This window comes from Heterodontus francisci, chromosome 1 (genome assembly GCF_036365525.1).
Source record: "Heterodontus francisci isolate sHetFra1 chromosome 1, sHetFra1.hap1, whole genome shotgun sequence".
Classification (NCBI taxonomy): Eukaryota; Metazoa; Chordata; class Chondrichthyes; order Heterodontiformes; family Heterodontidae; genus Heterodontus; species Heterodontus francisci.
The window spans coordinates 49,885,480-49,905,185 of record NC_090371.1 but is presented as its reverse complement, the minus strand read 5'-3'; the positions used below and the strand labels follow the sequence as shown (position 1 = coordinate 49,905,185).

At 46.0% G+C, this 19,706-nt stretch overlaps 1 protein-coding gene across 1 annotated transcript in view; it reads right to left on the bottom strand.

Annotated features, from left to right (window-relative positions):
- Positions 1-19,706, bottom strand: part of LOC137369365 (endothelial lipase-like) — a 158,653-nt gene that overhangs the window by 78,151 nt on the left and 60,796 nt on the right. The window lies entirely within an intron of this gene.

Here is a 19,706-nt window from a genome sequence, read left to right as displayed (position 1 = left end):
CCCACTTGAACGGCAGCCCATCCACCACATTCACTCCCTCCACCACAGATGCAGAGTGACAGCAGCGTGTACTGTATACAAGATGCACTGCAGCAACTTGCCAAGACTCCTTCAACAGCACCTTCCAAACCCACAACCCCTACTACCTAGAAGGAGAAGGGCAGCAGGTGCATGGAACCACCACCACTTGCAAGTTTTCCTCCAAGCCACACACCATTCTGACTTATAAATATATTGTTGTTCCTTCACTGTCACTGGGTCAAAATCCTGGAACTCCATTCCTAACAGCACTGTGGATGCACCTATACCACATGGGCTGCAGCGTTCAAGAAGGCAGCTTACCACCACCTTTCAAGGGCAATTAAAAATGGACAATAAATGCTGTTCTTTCCAGCGTCACTCACATCCCATGAACAAATAAAAATAAACCCTTTTGAATGCATTGCTTTGTATAATGCATCAACTCCCAATGTTCAGAAAACATTCACCCTTTAAATATACAGCCCATGAAGCCCAGATTCGAAGGTCAGTGTGAGATCACACAGACTTGGTAACCTTGTGTAGCCTTGCAAATTTCTTCCTCAACTCCTCCAAGGATTGAGGGAGCAGTAACTCTCACTGGGTCCTCCATCCAGACTATTCTTGCAGCACCCTGGCCTGGAGGGTGGGCCTCATTTCTGCTGTGCAGAACTTTCTGCAGAACCACTTCCAATGCCTTGAAATAGTGCAGCTCTGTTTCCATACTTGGCTACTGGCAGTTTTTCAAATTTTATATTTTTACTCTATAAAGGCAACCATCAGCCCTTTAAGAGCTGCTGACACCTCCTGAATTTTCATTTCCAGTTTATTGGAATATAGTGCATGATCACATAATGTCTTCAGTCGGCAAGATGAATATTAGGTCTATCAGACTTGGTGGGCGGGGTGGGGGGGAGGGATCAGATTATAAACCAAATTTATTTAACATTAAACAGATAAATGAATTGTCCTCGGTATGAAAAGAATATTTAATATAGTTACAAGCTTTACTAATCTCTTCGAGTTATCAAAACAACAAAGCCAATTCTCCTCCATTATCTCTTTACATAAAATTGATCCTTAAAAACACAGCTCCTTACATGGCTATCGTAGTGTCTCTGTCTAGGTTGGTTTCTCTGCTGCTTCAAATTGATTCCAGAACCAAGCAAGGAGCAAAATATATGCCCACAGTTGGGAGATGGTGGTCATAAAGCTATCTGTTAGAGACTACATAGAATCATTGGCACTGTCTCTCTCATAGATCTGACCCATGTCTTCAATCCAGACATAGTTATCAATAAAAATCACTACCCCAAAAGGATTCCTGAAGATTAGAAATGAATGTGTTGTCCACCCAGCTATGAAGGCCATTACTTAGAATCATCATAGAATCATAGAATGTTTACAACACAAAAAGAGGCCACTTGGCCCATCATGTCTACACTGGCCAATAAAAAAGAGCCACTCAGCCTAATCCCACTTTCCAGCATTTGGTCCGTAGCCCTGCAGGTTACGGCACTTCAGGTGCACATCCAGACACCTTTTAAATGAGATGAGATTTTCTGCCTCTACTACCCTTTCAGGCAGTGAGTTCCAGACCCCGCCACCCTCTGGGTGAAAATTATTTTCCTCATCTCCCCTCTAATCTTTCTACCAATCACTTTAAATCCATGCCCCCTAGTCACTGACCTCTCTGCTAAGGTAAATAGGCCCTTCACCTCCACTCTATCCAGGCCCCTCATAATTTTGTACATCTCAATCAAATCTCTCCTCAGCCTCCTCTGTTCCAAGAACAACCCCAGTCTATCCAGTCTTTCCTCATAGCTGCAATTTTCCAGTCCTGGCAACATCCTCGTAAATCTCCTCTGTACCCTCTTGAGTGCAATTACATCCTTTCTGTAATGAGGTGACCAGAACTGCACGCAGTATCAAGTTGTGGCCTAACTGATGCTTTATATAGTTCCAGCAAAACCTCCCTGCTCTTATATTCTGTGCCTCTGCTAATAAAGGAAAGGATTCCATATGCCTTCGTAACCACCTTATCGATCTGTGCTGCTACCTTCAGGGATCTGTGGACATACACTCAAAGGTCCCTCACTTCCTCTACACCTCTCAATATTCTCCCATTTATTGTGCATTCCTTTGCCTTGTTTGACCTCCCCATATGCATCACCTCACACTTCTCTGGGTTAAATTCCATTTGCCACTTTTCTGCCCACCATCAATATCTTCCTGCAGCCTCCTCGCTACCAATCACGCAGCCAATTTTTGTGTTGTCTGCAAACATCTGGATCATGTTCCCCCTACATTTACACCAGATCGTTAATATATACTACTAAAAGCAGGGGACCCAGTACTGAGCCCTGCGGAACCCCAATGTAAACAGCTTCCCATTTACAAAAACAACTGTTAACAATTACCTTTTGTTTCCTGCCACTGAGCCAATTTTGTAACTAGTTTGCAACTTTCTCCTGGATCCCATGGGCTTTTTTTTTAACCAGTTCTGCCATGTGGAACCTTGTCAAAAGATAAAATCCATTGGAACCATATCAACTGCGCTACCCTCATCAATCCTCCTTGTTACTCCCTCAAAAAATTCAGTCAAGTTTGTCAGACACAAACTTCCCTTAACAAATGCATGCTGACTATCATTGATTAACCTGTGCCTTTCTAAATGACAGTTTATCCTGTCTCTCAGAATTGATTCCAATAATTTGCCCACAACCAAGGTTAGACTGACTGGCCTGTAATTATTCAGTCTATCCCTCACTCCCTTTTTGAATAAAGGTACAACTTTAGTAGACCTCCAATCCAAACCTTGATAGATTGACATCGACAACTTTGCATCATTTGACACCAGCACATTAAACGCCTTTTTAGTCAACAGGAACCAAAGCATATTAATTCCTTTGGTCCACCAAACTGTAACATATAGTGAAGAAACTAATATTAGCCCTGTAAATGTCATGACCAGCAAGAAAGAGTTCCAGATGTGCTATATTTTTGTCATAGTGTCCACTAGAATCACAGAATCGTAGTATGATACAGCAAAGAAAAAGCCATTCGGCCCATTATACCTGTGCCAGCTCTTTGAAAGAGCTATCCAAAAAGACCCATTCTCCTGCTTGTTCCCCATAGCCCTGCACATTTTTCCCAGTCAAGTATTTGTCTAATTCTCTTCTGAAAATTATTATTGAATCTGCTTCTACCACCCTTCAGCTCAGGAATTCTCTCCCTAAACCTCTCTGCCTCTCTCTCCTCCGGTAAGACATTCCTTAAAAAGTACATCTTTGCCCAAGCTTTAGGTCAGCTGTCTTGATATCTCCTTGTGTGGCTGAGTATCAATTTTTGTTTGAAAACACTCCTGTAAGTGCCTTGGGACTTTTTAATGTTAAAAGTGCTATATAAATGCAATTTGGTGTTGTTATTATCTTCCTTAGAAGGATCTTGCCAACCAAGTGGGAGGGAAAAAGAACAAACATGAGTGTCGTCCAAGACACAGATATGTCAAGTATAGAGGCCATGACAATCTCACATCAGCTCAGATGGGCAGGACGTCAGAATGCCTGAATCAAGACTGCCCAACAGGTGCTCTACTCAGTTACATCTGGGAGCCCATTCACAGGGGAGCCAAAGGAAAGGTTTCAAAGACAATCTCAAAACCTCCATGAAAGTCTGCTCTATTAACATCAACACATGGGAAGCAGATGCCCAATCACGACCAAAATGGTGATCTATTATCAAAGATGGTATCAAGACCTTCCAGTCAACAAGACCAGTCACTGAGAGAGAAAGGTGAGAGAGATGGAAAGAGAGGGCAGCTGGTCGAGCCAACAATCTGCCACCTCCTCCACCAGCCGACAACTGATGTCCTCACTGTGGGAGAGTCTGCAAGGCTAAGATAGGCTCATAAGCCATCTGCAAGCCCACAGCCAACACTGACATCCCACTTCTACGCAGCCATCTGCAAGGGAGAAACATTCTCGACGAGGGATTGCCAATGATAATATTTTTCACCCAAACTTTTAAATTCCAATTTGATGCAACCAATCTACTGCTTTGTAATTTGTCTCATCTTCTCTCCCATTCTTTTCAGTCTTGGTGAAGTCCTAAAATATTGGCTTCACCCTTTCATTTTTAGATTCTCAATTTATAGAAAAGATGAAATTTTCGATCTACTACTCACTCCCAATAATCCATAATTTGACATTTTATGCAATCGGGCTGAATTTTATTATTAGCGGTTCATTCTGATATAGTTCCATATTGCCACTTCCTTTTTCCTGGGAGCACAGGCTTCCTGTTATAACCTTGCTTGATAAAAACTAAGAAATCAGTAACTGTAATTGTCGTCCTGTGTTTTACTGGTGTAGCTCCCAATCAAGTAATTGGAAACAATGCCAATGCACACAAACAAAAAAGATAAGAAGCTGATTAGTAAACTCTAGAGGAGAGAAATTAAAACAAGGCGAGACAAAAAGAACATAATCTGACCTTGTATAAACTGCGATAAAGAGGGAGAACAAACTCAGAAATACAAACTACTCCACAGCCAATTGAATATTCAAAAGCCCCGAATGTCTGTTAACGTAGCAATGTCTGAGTGTATGTCATTAATTTTTCTTATATTATTTTGTGGTAATGGGTAATTTTGTGTTACTAAAACAAGAATTTTTCTCTTGCTGGAGGATTAATGGTCAACCCTAAGTCTAATAACACTATGGAAAGAATGAAAAGTGTGGCTTATATGCATAACAGTGGCCTGAATTTTACATAGGTGGCAAGGGGCCCACTGATAGGACCGAAAGTGGGGTGGAGGCGGGAGGTGGGGGTGTGGTGGGGGTGGTGAGGGGGGTGGGGCAGTGGGGGACTGACCCCGCTTCGGCAGGCACCAGAATTTCGTCAGTTATTAATTTACCAATTAAGTGGCTGCCTCTGTAGCTGCTATCCCTATTAAGGACGGTGGCCACCCCCAAGAGTTGCCAGCTCAATCAAAGGGCTGGCAGCTCAGCAGCCTCAGCAGCACCACTACTAGCGTTGGTCACTGCTGGGGCTGCACCAAGTGGATGAGGGCACATCGATGGCCGTGCACCCTCACAACCAGGTAAGTGGGGCCTGGGGGTTCCGGGCCAATCAGGCAGGCCCCGGCAAGTTCGGGGGTGGGGGGAGGGGGGGTGGTCTAAGAGAGCAGGTTGTGCCATTGCCGGCAGGGGCCCCTTTGTGGACCAATGAGTGCCCAAAAAGGAGAGCCCCCTCCTTACCCTCGGAGCTCTCCGGGAGGCTGCCAGTTTTCACTGGATGGTCACCCCACATGGTGGCAGGTTCCCCCCCCCAGCTGGTAAAATGCCAGCAGAGGCAGGAAGAGGGCCTCAACTGGACATTTAAGTGGCTGAATTGGGCTCCAGGTGGGCAGCACATCTGACACCTTTCCTGCCACTGGAAAAATGGCAGGATGATGACGGGCACCCCTGGATGCCTTCTCACACCATTTTGCCAGACTTCCCACCTCCCAGCACATCCCCAAAGGGCTGATAAAGTTTATTCCAGTGTGTATAACGATGAGAAGATAGCAATAGGCAGGTCATGAGTATGCTTGGAGCCTTCAGTGGGTGACAAAATCAGTCTTAACTGGGAAACCGCCACATCGAAACCCAAAGTTGAGATGATCAGTGCTGGTAGAGCCAAACAGGCAAAAAGCTTTAGGACCTGGCAGTGGAGAAAGCCTGATGTGGACCACTTGTGGTCTCTATGGTCAAACTGCTTATGACAAAAACAAAATCTCTCTGTACAACCTCATTGGTTATTCCTTGTTTTTTTATATTAATTTGTGGTATGTGGATGGCCAGCATTGTTTGCCCATCCCTAATAGCCCTTGAACTGAGACCATTTAAGAGTCAACCACCTTGCTGTGGGTCTGGAGTCACAAGTAGGCCAGACCAGGTAAGGACGGCAGATTTCCTTCCCTGAAGGACATTGTTGTAAGTCAATAAGTCTCAATTTGCAGAAAGTTTGCTGGTAATAAATGCAAAAGCCAAACAAGAGTGATATTTTCACTTCACAGGCAACTGTAGGTTGTAATAAAAACAGGAAATGCTGGAAATACTCAGGAGGTCTGACCCCATCTGTGGAGTGAGGAACAAAGTTAACGACCGGCACTTTACCAGCCCTCTGGAGACATGTTGGGAGGTGGGTGGGCCGGTAAAATAGTGACGGAAGGCATCAGGAGGGAAGCCCGACATCTTCCTGCTGCTATGGAATAGGTTGAGAGGGGGGAGCGATAGTGGCTTGGCCACCTGGCAACTGGAGGTGGGCAGCCAATTAAGGTAATTAACTGGCCTATTAATAGAACATAGAACATAGAACAGTACAGCACAGTACAGGCCCTTCGGCCCACGATGTTGTGCCGAACATTTAACCTACTCTAATATCAAACTAACTACCTACCCTTCATTCTATTATCATCCATGTACCTATCCAAGAGTCGCTTAAATGCCCCTAATGTATCTGCTTCTACTACCACCGCTGGCAGCGCATTCCACACACCCACCACTCTCTGTGTAAAGAACCTACCTCTGACATCTCCCCGAAACCTTCCTCCAATCACCTTAAAATTATGCCCCCTGGTGATAGCCCTTTCCACCCTGGGAAAAAGTCTCTGACTATCCACTCAATCTATGCCTCTCATCATCTTGTACCCCTCTATCAAGTCACCTCTCATCCTTCTACGCTCCAATGAGAAAAGCCCTAGCTCCCTCAATCTTTCTTCGTAGGAGATGCCCTCCAGTCCAGGCAGCATCCTGGTAAATCTCCTCTGCACCCTCTCTAAAGCTTCCACATCCTTCCTATAATGAGGCGACCAGAACTGAACACAATATTCCAAGTGTGGTTGAACCAGGGCCTTATAGAGCTGCAGCATAACCTCGCGGCTCTTAAACTCAATCCCCCTGTTAATGAAAGCCAACACACCATACGCCTTCTTAACAACCCTATCAACTTGGGTGGTAACTTTGAGTGATCTATGGACATGGACCCCCAAGATCCTTCTGTTCCTCCACACTACCAAGAATCCTGTCTTTAAGCCTGTATTCTGCATTCAGATTCGACCTTCCAAAATGAATCACTTCACACTTTTCCAGGTTGAACTCCATCTGCCACTTCTCAGCCCAGCTCTGCAGCCTGTCAATGTCCCGTTGCAACCTACAACAGCCTTCCACACTATCCACAACTCCAGCAACCTTCGTGTCATCGGCAAACTTGCTAACCCAGCCTTCCACATCCGCATCCAAGTCATTTATAAAAATCACAAAGAGCAGAGGTCCCAGAACAGATCCTTGTGGAACACCACTGGTCACCGAGCTCCATGCTGAATACTTTCCATCTACTACCACCCTCTGACTTCTATGGGCCAGCCAATTTTGTATCCAGACAGCCAACTTTCCCTGTATCCCATGCCTCCTTACTTTCTGAATGAGCCTACCATGAGGAACCTTATCAAACGCCTTGCTAAAATCCATATACACCACATCCACTGCTCTTCCTTCATCAATGTGTTTTGTCACATCTTCAAAGAATTCAATAAGGCTTGTGAGGCTGTCTCTCAGAATCCTCTCCAATAATTTGCCCACTACCGACGTAAGACTGACTGGTCTATAATTCCCAGGGTTATCCCTATTCCCTTTCTTGAACAAGGGAACAACATTTGCCATCCTCCAATCATCTGGTACTACTCCAGTGGACAGTGAAGATGCAAAGATCATCGCCAAAGGCGCAGCAATCTCTTCCCTCGCTTCCCGTAATATCCTTGGGTATATCCCGTCTGGCCCCAGGGACTTATCTGTCCTCATAACATTCAAAATTTCCAGCACATCCTCCCTCTTAACCTCAACCTGTTTGAGCATATCAGCCTGTTCCACGCTGTCCTCACAAACGACCAGGTCCCTCTCACTAGTGAATACTGAAGCAAAGTATTCATTTAGGACCTCTCCTACCTCCTCCGATTCCAGGCACAAGTTCCCTCCACTATTCCTGATCGGCCCTACCCTCACTCTGGCCATCCTCTTGTTCCTCACAAGTGTAGAACGCCTTGGGAACGCCTTGGGATCCTACCCGCCAAGACTTTTTCATGTCCCCTTCTAGCTTTCCTAAGTCCATTCTTCAGTTCCTTCCTGGCTACCTTGTAACCCTCTAGAGCCCTGTCTGATCCTTGCTTCCTCAACCTTAAGTAAGCTTCCTTCTTCCTCTTGACTAGCTGTTCCACATCTCTTGTCATCCAAGGTTCCTTCACCCTACCATCCCTTCCCTGCCTCATCGGGACAAACCTATCCAGCAGTCGCAGCAAGTGCTCCATAAACAACCTCCACATTTCTGTCGTGCATTTCCCTGAGATCATCTGATCCCAATTTATGCTCCCCAGTTCCTACCTAATAGCATTGCAATTCCCCCTCCCCCAATTAAATATTTTCCCATCCCGTCTGCTCTTGTTCCTCTCCATGACTATAGTAAAGGTCAGGGAGTTGTGATCACTATCACCGAAATGCACTCCCACCGAGAGATCTGCCACCTGGCCTGGTTCGTTGCCAAGCACCAAGTCCAACATAGTCTCTCCTCTAGTCGGCCTATCTACATATTGAGTCAGGAAACCTTCCTGGACACACCTGACATTTTGCGTCTCTGCCGGCATTTTATCGGCGCTGAGATGGTCCCCCACCACATGAGGAGACCGCCACGTACATCAAGGTAGCCTCCCAGCAGCTTCCTAGGGTAGGTGGGGCGGGGGCCTTCCTTTAATGATGCTTAATGGTCCACGGAGGGGAGCCCCAGCAGCAATGGTCACCCCTGCAGCTTCAACGCCACCAGTGGAGGGTTCATCCCTTCCAACTCCGGGGCCTGCCTGCCTCACCCCAGCATATTCAGAGGCATCTCAATATGGAAGTGCTCTCTCCTTCCTGCAGTTTCAGTAGCGGCCACCTCTATCGGTGGTGCTGCCGAGGCTGCCGAGCTGCCGGCCTCTGATTGTACTGGCATCTCATCGAGGCAGTCCTTAATGGAACGGTGGTCCTGGTAGCAGTCTCTTAATTGGCCGCCACTGGTAAAATCCCCTCCACGATCCCACTGTTCTTCCATCCAGGCTCAGTATCCGCATTTGGTCCCAGCAGTGGGACCCACAGTGTGCCGGTAAAATTTGAGCCCATGTTTCAGGTGGATGTCATTTCGTTCAAACTGATTTCTGACAAAAGGTCATTGACCTGAAACGTTAACTCAGTTTCTCTCTCCACAGATACTGCCGGACCTGCTGAGTATTTCCAGTATTTTCTGTTCTTATTTCAGATTCCAGCATCTGCAGTATTTTGCTTTTGAAGGCGGCACAGTGGTGCAGTGGTTAGCACTGCAGCCTCACAGCTCCAGAGACCCGGGTTCGATTCTGGGTACTGCCTGTGCGGAGTTTGCAAGTTCTCCCTGTGACCGCGTGGGTTTTCGTCGGGTGCTCCGGTTTCCTCCCACAGCCAAAGACTTGCAGGTGATAAGTAAATTGGCCATTGTAAATTGCCCCTAGTGTAGGTAGGTGGTAGGGAATATGGGATTACTGCAGGGTTAGTATAAATGGATGGTTGTTGGTCGGCACAGACTTGGTGGGCCGAAGGGCCTGTTTCAGTGCTGTATCTCTAAATAAATAAATATGCTCGAACAGGTTGATGGACATTCTCTCCAATGTTGACTTAACTGTGGAGTCAGACTCCACTGTTTCACAGAAAGTGTGCTGAAGATCTAGAGGGGCAGCAGTTTGTTTATTTTTAGGGTAGAATAACTTCTGTCATATTTTCTATCATGCGTGGCTGGAAGCTGCAACAAACGTAGTTTTTTTAGCAGTGACAGAGATAATACTTGTTTCTGTCGAGCTATTATTAACTTGTTGGTTACATTAATGGAAAATCAGGCACAATGTACCACTGCAGTCCAGGCATAAACATCTTCACATCGGAAGCAGATTTTTTTTGTTTATTCTTTCATGGGATGTGGGTGTTGCTGTCAAGGTCAGCATTCATTGCCCATCCCTAATTGCCCTTGACAACTGAGTGGCTTGCTAGGCCATTTCAGAAGGCATTTAAGTGTCAACCACATTGCCATAGGTCTGGAATCACATGTAAGCCAGACCATGTAAGGCTGGCAGATTTCCTTCCCTAAAGGGCATTAGTAAACCAGATGGGTTTTTACAACAATCGATAATAGTTTCATGGTACCATTACTGAGACCACTATTTTTGTGCTGCTGTTGGGGCTCCCCACGCTGGGCCAAAAAGGTGGCGCAATCCCGGACTCAGCCTTTCCGAGCACCCCCCACCGGCATGATCTTCCGTTGTTCTGGAAGCAAAGTTTCCGGCGCCGGGATCTCTGTCACTTTAAAGAGAGGGATCCCGCCTCCAAGAGCTGCCAACCAATCACAGGGCCGGCAGCTCAACAGTACCAAGCAGCATTACTGGGAGCAATGGCAACTGCCGGTACTGCAAAGGCGTTGGACCCGGGCCCAGAGCTGGAGCCCCGGACCTCAGGTAAGTGAGGCAGAGATGCCGGGGCCAGTCCAGGAGGCCTCAGCGAGGGGGGGGGGCGGTGGGAGATGGGTTTGAAATGCAGGATGAGAGGGGTTTAGGGAGGTAAAGGTTTTGCTGGCAGGGGTTCTCCATGAGCCACAGATTGCCCACGGAAGAGGGACCCCTCCCAATCCAGCAGGGAGAGCTCCTCATATTACAAGGCGCCCTCCCCGTGTGGTGAAGGCAGCCCCTGCTGCTGGTTAAATCCCAGCGGCGAGGGAAGAGGCCCTAAAGTGGCCTTTAGTGGGCCACTTGAGGGCCTCAATTGGCCTCTGGACGGGAAGGCTGTGATCAGCCTATCCCACCCCCAGCGAAATCGCTTGGCGATGGGCCTTCTGCCCCCCGCCTCCCATCGCGATTCTATGCCCCCCCCACCCACCTCTGGAGGACCCAAAAATCCAGCCCCAGATTTCAATTCCAGGTTTTTAAGTAATTAATTTAATTAATTAATTTGAGTTCATTAAATTTTACCAGCTGCCATGGTGAGATTTAAACCTGTGTTCCCAGGCCATTAGCCTGGGCCTCTGGATTACTCGTTCAGTGACATTACCACTACATCACTGTCTCCCTGCTAAGGGCAGCTGGCAGTTGGCACGCGGCAAGCAGGTAATTAAGCCTATTTAAAAGGCAATTAACTTCAATTTTACAAGGGTTTTCGGATTTTTCCACAAGTGCATATAAACGTTCAGAGTTCACCAGGTATGAGGAGGCAGTGAGCTAGCAGGAGGTCAGTTCTGGCTCCAAATGACAGCCATTGTGAGTCATAATGTGCCTTTGCAAGCAGGGCGGAACAGCGCAGGCACTGGCATAGACAGTGAGGAGATGGGGAAAAGGTGCCAGTTCAGCTCCCTAGACAGATCTAGTGATGCTCTTTAGTAGGGCCCAGCAAGGGTTCCGCATATTGTGGTGGTTTGCTGTGCCCTCCAGAGAGGAAAGCAATTGAACAATGAGGATTTCATTGAGCACGATGCCTCCTCCAACAATGAGGAGATGGAGGAAGATGATTAGCAGGCTCAGGATATTGATGAGGCCCAAGGGCCACAGGCAAGGTGCCATGAGAGACGTGCAAGGAATGGTCGGGATGTGCTAATACAGGCACGGTTCATGTGATTTTTACTAACAGATATGTTCAATCCAATAAAGCTTCACCTTTCTGCATCCCTGTTGACACCTCCTTGCTGCCTCCTTCATTGATCTTGCCATTTACCTGCAGCCAGTTAGACATTAGACAGCAGCATGGGGAATGCATTGACCTTACACAATGTGCTCCCACCCATCAAACCCTGTAACAGAGCCAGGGGGCTCCTGAAGTCTCAGTGGCTGACAAGAAATGCAAGGAGAACTCAAGCCTTGCCACATCAGTCATTAATGACAGTAGAAAAGAACGCAAAGCTCCATGACTCCAAAAAAGAAGTAACCCGTGAACCCCGAGCGCAGCTAGGTGCTCTTCTTAAATCTCTTACATGTGCTCCTACGTGGTGCTTCCCCTACCCATACTATCAGCTGAGGTGGAGGCAGGCTCCTGACCTTGCTGCCGCATGACTTAGGATGACGTTAGCTGTCGTCCTCTGGCATCATAGCTGAGTGAGGTGCTGGTGTCACAGACAGAGAGGCCGAGGGGCAGCTGTTTATGATAGGAGTGCCCTGAGTGGAGCCGCCAGATGCATCAGACACTCGCTCTTCTCCCCTTTCAAGGCTCACCTGTACCTCCCTGCCCACCTGAGGAGTGCTTGGATCTGGTGGTGACTCCAGGTGCCTAGCCCTGCACTCTCGCCCAGCTATTGCTGCACAAAGCTTATGTGTCTGGCAATGGTATGCAGTTCCGCGTGCATCTCCAGCATCCATTGAGTGGTCTTTTGGAAATGGCTGTCCATGACGGTCACCAGTTTCTGAATGGAGGAAGCCAAGTGCACACATGCCAGAGACATGGCGGCATTCCTGGATAGATTCCTCCATCAACCATGCCAGGATGCACCTAGCCTCTGGAAATTTCACCAGATGTCCCCTCACTTCACGTGGTAGCTCCAGCATCTGCCGCCCTGCTGACGACTCCAGAGGCATGTCATCAGCCTGGGGCTCAGCATCGCAGGGCACTCCAACACTCCCCAGGAGCCAGTGACCTTGGCTGTCACAGCCTCCGCCATCTCCTCGGGCGCATGTGTGATGTGTTCACCAGATTGTGATCCCATATCTACTCACAAACAGATACCAACTGACGTGAGAGTATCTGTGCCGGTGGGTGGTGCAAGGGAACGATGTGACATTGGAACCTCTGAGGCTCCCTCCTCCTCAGAGGTGGATGGCTGTCCCCCGGTCAGTGGAGCTGTCTGTTCTTGTCTTTGACCTGGGTGAGAGAGAAGATTAGTTAGAGGGTAATGCGCATTTCATCATGTCCTTCAGACTACTCCTCGTGTATAGCTCCATGTGACCAGTGGAGGACACATGAGCACTATGCCTTGTGTTTTCCTGAGGCTGTTTTGTGCCCACCCATTAGGCCACTCAGTCTCTCGTCTCTCCACTTCTGTCTCACCATCATCTCCCCATGCTGTCCTCCAAGTTCCAGTGCCTCCTCCTCCATGGGAGTCAGTACCGCAAGATTTGGGATACCACTTCTGGTCTTCCTTTCCCTCGAATTATGGACTGATGAGCATTGTTAGTCACCCGGCAAAGACATACGCATCACCTTTGCTGTTGCCACCTGACTGTCTGTGATGGTGCCACATGAATGCCTCCTGCATGCGGCCACTCAGATGTAGCAGTGCCGGAGTCAACTGTGATGGACTGGGGCCATTCACTGTTATGGCTGCCATACCTGCAAAAGCCAATGCTGCTGCCTGGCCATTGTCAATGACTCACATTCACCCCTGGTCACATGTGAGGCTGCAGGATTGACTGTGTGCTGCACTCACCTTGGCAGAACGCATGAGGTCATTGACCCTCTTATGGCATGGCAGCCAGGTTCAAGGGGCAACCCCATGGCTGCTGACTTCCTCAGTGACCTCTATCCAGGATGGCTGGGTTTGGTGGGCCGGTCTCCTCCTCCTGTCACGGGGAAGAGGACCTCCCACCTGCGCAGTCTGGAGGAGAACCTGCAGGGGGGCATCAGTGAACCGTGGAGCCACCCTGGATCGCAGTTCTGCCAAGCTTATATCTCCAATGCTGCTCAGGTCCTCAGTGCTGCTCGGGTGTTCACTGCTGCTCGGTTCTCCATTTGGCATTTCAATGTTACCTTTTATTCAGTGCTGACTGACCTTCAAATATGGCACCAGCACTTCCAGCGACGTGACTTGATGCCACCCGCACCACTTGATTGGACAGCACCCCTTCCTCCCAGCCGTTAATTGACCACCAGCCATGTAATTCAATTCATTCGGCCGCCCACTGCCTGCATGGGAACAGTTCCCGCTTCCGGTCCCAACAACAGGACCTTGGGCCTTTCAACAAAATTCAGCCACTGCTTCAGAACACTGTCGATGGGAAAATATGACCCATGACCCAACACAACCCCTTGTGTTGACTGACAGTGACTGAGTGACGTAGTGATTTACAACATACAGTACATCTCTCAACTCTAGAACCCAAGTTGAAATTCAGTCAACACTTAAGGGATAAAGTCTCCTCTCTGCTGCAAATTACAAAATGCCTACATGAAATGAGTTTGAGGCTGGCTGGTGCCAAAATTACTTGGCAATTCCAATTGGTTCCTGGCATAAGTCAGGCAGCAATCAGCTGCCCGATATGTGTCCCTAGTAGTGCAAGTGCACGGCAGCCCCATGTGAATGCAGTGATTTCCTACTGACTCTGCACGGTCAGTGGCGAATCCAACTATAACTGCCAGGAACACGTCTCCAGAGAATTTAGTCCCCTGTAAATCCAAATCTTAGTGGACATATGCCTATAACATAAAAATATAACTGAACACTGAGAAAGGGACCGAAGCATAATAATGTAAACATCAGTCTCAATGTCCAAACAATGTGATGAATAAATTTTAAAAAGCTAAAAGAATGGTAAATTATATGTAACTGCAACAATAGAATAAACACATACAGAGTATGCTTAAATTTAACAAAAAGCAGGTCAGAATAATGTGTTCAAGTCAGGACAAAAAAACATTACTACCGAGTATAAAGAGAATGAATGTGTTATGAAGAAATTAGAGAAGCTTAAACTTTACAGCCTGGCAAGAAGGTGGTTATGGGATATCACAAAAGTCCAAAACATTAAATGATATAGAAATGGTAACCCAAGATATTACTTTAAAGAATGCCAATAAAGCAGAGCCAGAAATCATTAATGGAAATGAGTGAAAAGTGGATTTAGAGCAGGAAGAACATACTTATGGAACAAAGGGCACTAGAACTAAAACATTAGCATTATGCTAAATTAGGTGCCATAAAGAAAGCTGAGCTCCATGGGCTTTTCTCAGCCATGATGTTTCTCATTTGCAAATCTTAAACTGGTTATTGGTATTGATGGCAAGCAAAGAGTTAAGTGTCACATAGCTGCAGTAGGTTGTGCTGTACAACAAAGACCGCACATCAAAACAAATCCTTGGTTGTGAAGTGCATTGGGATAACCTGAGAACGTGATAAGATGCTATGTAAATGCAAATTTCTTTTCTCCTATGCTTAATCTAAGACATCTTGGTCTCTAGTGAACATTTTTTTAATTTTATGGATTGCACAAGTGTAGAAAATAGAACTGCAAACCTAAGTATAGATTGGCACTGCCCTGGAGGCATCTGACTAAAACCTACAAACAGAGTTCATAGCTGTCATGGTAAAACAATTATGTTCAAGCCTTTTTAGTCTAGTCAGGTAAATTTATGCACTTTAGGAAAGCAAATTTAAAGAAAGACTTACATTTATATAGCACCTTTCACAACCACCAGACATTTCAAAGCACTTTACAGTCAATGAAGTACTGTTTGAAGTATAGTCACAGTTGTGAGGACAATCATACTCAATAGAAAAGATTTTTGCCACCCAACCACCTATTATCTCCTCAACTCTTTCCTTTCTCCAAAAATCTACAGGCTTTTAAAAGCCAAGTTTTGTGGCACCTAATCGCTAGTTCCTGATTCCATGTGTCATCTCTTATTTGACCCTTGGTGTCAACCGCACTGTGGGCTTTGGCCCTTCAGCCAGGTTTCTCAATAAGTTAATAGAAAGAAAGAAAACTTGCATTTATATAGCACATTTCATGTTCCGAGGATATCTCAAAGCTTTTCACAGCCACTGAAGTACTTTTGAAATATAGTCAAACATTGCAGCCAATTTATGCAGAGCAAGGCCAGCAAACAGCAATGAGATAAATGACCAGATAATCTTGTTTTTTTTATGAAAGTGATTTTGGTTGAGGAAAAAATGCACATCGCCCTGTTCCTCTCTGGATAGTGAAATCATATGTTTATGTCAATGTAAGAGAGCAGATTAGTTTTACATTTCATCCAAAAGCTGACATCTCGAAGTGTGCAAAACTGCTTCAATTACTGTATTGAAGTCAACCTAGATTGTGTTTCCAAATCTCCAAAGTGTGGCTTGAACTCGCAAATTTCTGATCACTCTTACCCAAGGGGAGCACTTGTGTAAGAGTGATTTTCATATCACAAGGTTTACAAAAGAACGTAAGAACTTAAGAAATTGGAGCAGAAGTAGACTATACGACCCCTCGAGCCTGCTCCACCATTCAATACGATCATGGCTGTTCCTTGGCCTCAACTCCACTTTCCCACCCACTCCCCATATCCCTTGATTCCCTGAGAGACCAGAAATCTATCCATCCCAGCCTTAAGTATACTCAACGATGGTGTATCTACAACCCTCTGGGGTAAAGAACTCCAAACGTTCACAACCCTTTGAGTGAAGAAATTTCTCCTCATCTCAGTCCTAAATGATTGGACCCTAATCCTGAGACTGTGCCCGCTGCCCACCCCGTGTTTTAGATTCCCCAGCCAGGGGAAAACGACCTCTCAGTGTCTACCCGATTGAACCACTTCAGGATCTTGTATATTTCAATGAGATCACCTTTCAATCTTCTTAACACGAGAAGGTATAGACCTAATTTACTCTGCCTTTCATCATAGGACAACCCTCTCATCTTAGGAACCAATCTAGTTAGCCTTTGCTGTACCACCTCCAATGCAAGTACATCCTTCCTCAAATATGGAGTCCAAAACTGCACACAGTGGCTAAGATTTTGTTGAGCTCCCAACATTGGGCTCTGTAGCGGTGTGGGGACCAGAAGATCGCAGCAGCAGCGGCCTGCCATGGAGCCTGATGCCGGGTTTGCCGGGCCCGATCTTCCCGGCGGCCGCCGCAAGTCTCCGTGGCACCAACCACCACCCCCCCCCCAACCCCCGCCGCCCCCCCCCCCCCCCCACCACCACTCGGCGACAGGACCTAATTTTAAATATTTAAATAAAAGAAATGAATATGTTTAAAAACCATACACTGTGATCGTACCAGCTGTCCAAGATCTTCAGTGCGACTGAAAGTTGGTGCCACTGAGGTGGGGAAGGGGGGAGCTTAGGATTGTCAGTGAAGTGGGGGGGGGGAGGAAATGGGATCAACTCTGCATTTCTAGTGTTGGGGGAGGAAGGAGTGACCTCTGCACTTTGTGCAGTTGTGTGGGCAGAGAGGTCAAATCTTCAATGTGTTTTGGGAGGGGAGGGTAAGGGTGGACATTTATTTTCATTGTATTGAGGGAGGGGACGGGTCAGAAATTTGTTTACAGTGTAGTGGGGAGGGGGTACGGGGTTCAACTCTGTCGTTTTTATGCAGGTCTGGCAGCCCTTTAAAAATAGCACCAGCATCTGCGCAGAGGCCGCCCCCGCCACATGATTCGGGGGGGAATAGCATTTTTAAATGAGCCGCTGCACGCTAGATCACGGTGGTATGGCAGTGCTCAGCCTGCGCATGTGGGCGGGAGAGTAATATTCAGCCCAGTATTCATGATGTGGTCTCACCAAAACCCTACACAATTGTAGCAAGACTTCCTTATTCTTGTACGTCAAACCCCTTGCAATAAAGGCCAACATGCCATTTGCTTTCCTAATTGCTTGCTGTACCTGCATGTTAACTTTCTGTGCTCCTTGTACAAGTACAGCCAAGGCCCTCTAAACATCAACATTTACAAGGTTCACTCCTTTTGAAAAATATTCTGCTTTTCTATTCTTACTACCAAAGTGAATAATCTCACACCTCCCTACAGTATACTCCATCTGCCACCTTGTTGCCCAATCACTTAGCCTGTCTATATCTCTTTGCAGCCTCTTTGTCTCCTCCTCACAGCTTACATTCCCACCTAGCTTTGTATCATCAGCAAGCTTAGATACATTACTCATGGTCTCTTCATCTATGTCATCAATATAGATTGTAAATAGCTGAGGCCCTGGCACTGATCTTTGCCGCACTCCACTAGTCACAGCCTGCCAATGTGAAATTGCCCCATTTAACATTTTTTATGGCATCTTATCTAATGCCTTTTGGAAATCCAAGTATACTTTACCTAGATTAGTAATGGAGAAGAGCAAGGAACAATATAAAGTAGAACTTCTAAATTGGAAGAGGGCTAACGTCAATGGGATGACAGGGCTAAAGTGGAACCAAAGATTGACAGGAAAATCTGTTATGGAACAATAGGAGATCTTTAAGGAGAAGATGTTTCAGGCTAAGTACATCCCAACAAGGGAAAAAGGTTGGGGAACCAAAGCCTTGGATGACAAGGGAAAAAGAGAATATGATGAAACAAAAAAAGAGGGTGTATGATGTGTGTCAGTTAAATTCTTCAAGCTAAAACCAGGTCAAATACAATAAGTTGGGAGGGAAAGTGAAGAGGAAACTAAGACTGGCAAAGAGAGAACATGAATGGGAACCCAAAAATCTTCTACCGACATGTAAATAGTAAGGGATGGGGTGGGCCTATTAAGGACAAAGAGGGTGATACATACTTAGAGGCACAGGGCAAGGCAAGAATACTTCATATTGGTGTTTAATAAGAGGATGCTGACAAGATATCAGTCAAAACAGAGATGGTAGAGGTAATAGATGGAGTGAAAATTGATAGGCAGAATGTACTGGAAAAGCTGGCCAAGATTACAGCAGATTAGTCATCTAGTCCAGAGGGTTTGCATCCCTGGTTCCTAAAGGAAGTGAGGGTGGAGATAGTAGAAGGGATTGCTGTAATCTTCCAATCTTCCCTAGATATGGGGGAGGTGCCAGAGGATTGGAGAGTAAGAAATGTGACACTCTTGTTCAAGAAAAGGTGTAAGAACATTCTTATTAACTACAGACTGGTCAGTTTAACATCAGTGGTAAGATTTTAGAAACAATAATCAGGGGGAAAGATCAATAGGCACTTGCCTTGACATAACTCATTTCATGTTCTTGAGTTAATTCAGGAGAGCCAGCACTGATTTGTAAAAGGCAGATCATGCTTGCCTAACCTAATTGAATTTTCTGATTAAATAACTGAGAAAGTTGATGAAGGGAATGCAGTGAATGTTGTTTATATCGATTATAAGAAAGTGATGACAAAGTACCATATAAAAGGCTGGTTAACAAAATTGAGGCTTATGGAACAGGAGGGTCATGTCAGCTTAGATTTTAAAAAATTGGTTTAAGGACAGGAAACAGTGAGTCATGGTAACATTTGTTTTTCAGACTGGAGGATGGTAGACATCAGTGCTCCCCAAGGTGTAGTGCTAGGACCATTGCCTTTTGCGATTTATACAAATGACTTGGATATTGAAATACAGAGTAAAATTTAAAATTTGCCAATGATACTGCTGTGTATTCAGAATAAAACTGACATGAGATCTTAACTGGAAGCAGCCATGTTGGAAACTTTTATTTATACCTCCCAACACCTCTCAATAGAGAGGGCAGCAGAGAGGCAGTATACAAAATATATTACAATATACTACACTTACTCCCAACTTTAAAAAAACAACTTATACAGTAGGTGTAAAATGGTACAGGTACATAATTTCCCAGAATACATTAACAATACTCTGAAATTTAACAGGTTGGGTTGCATGACTGTTATTAATATAATAAAACTGAAAACAATATTTCCAGAGTAATTTACACATTTAAAA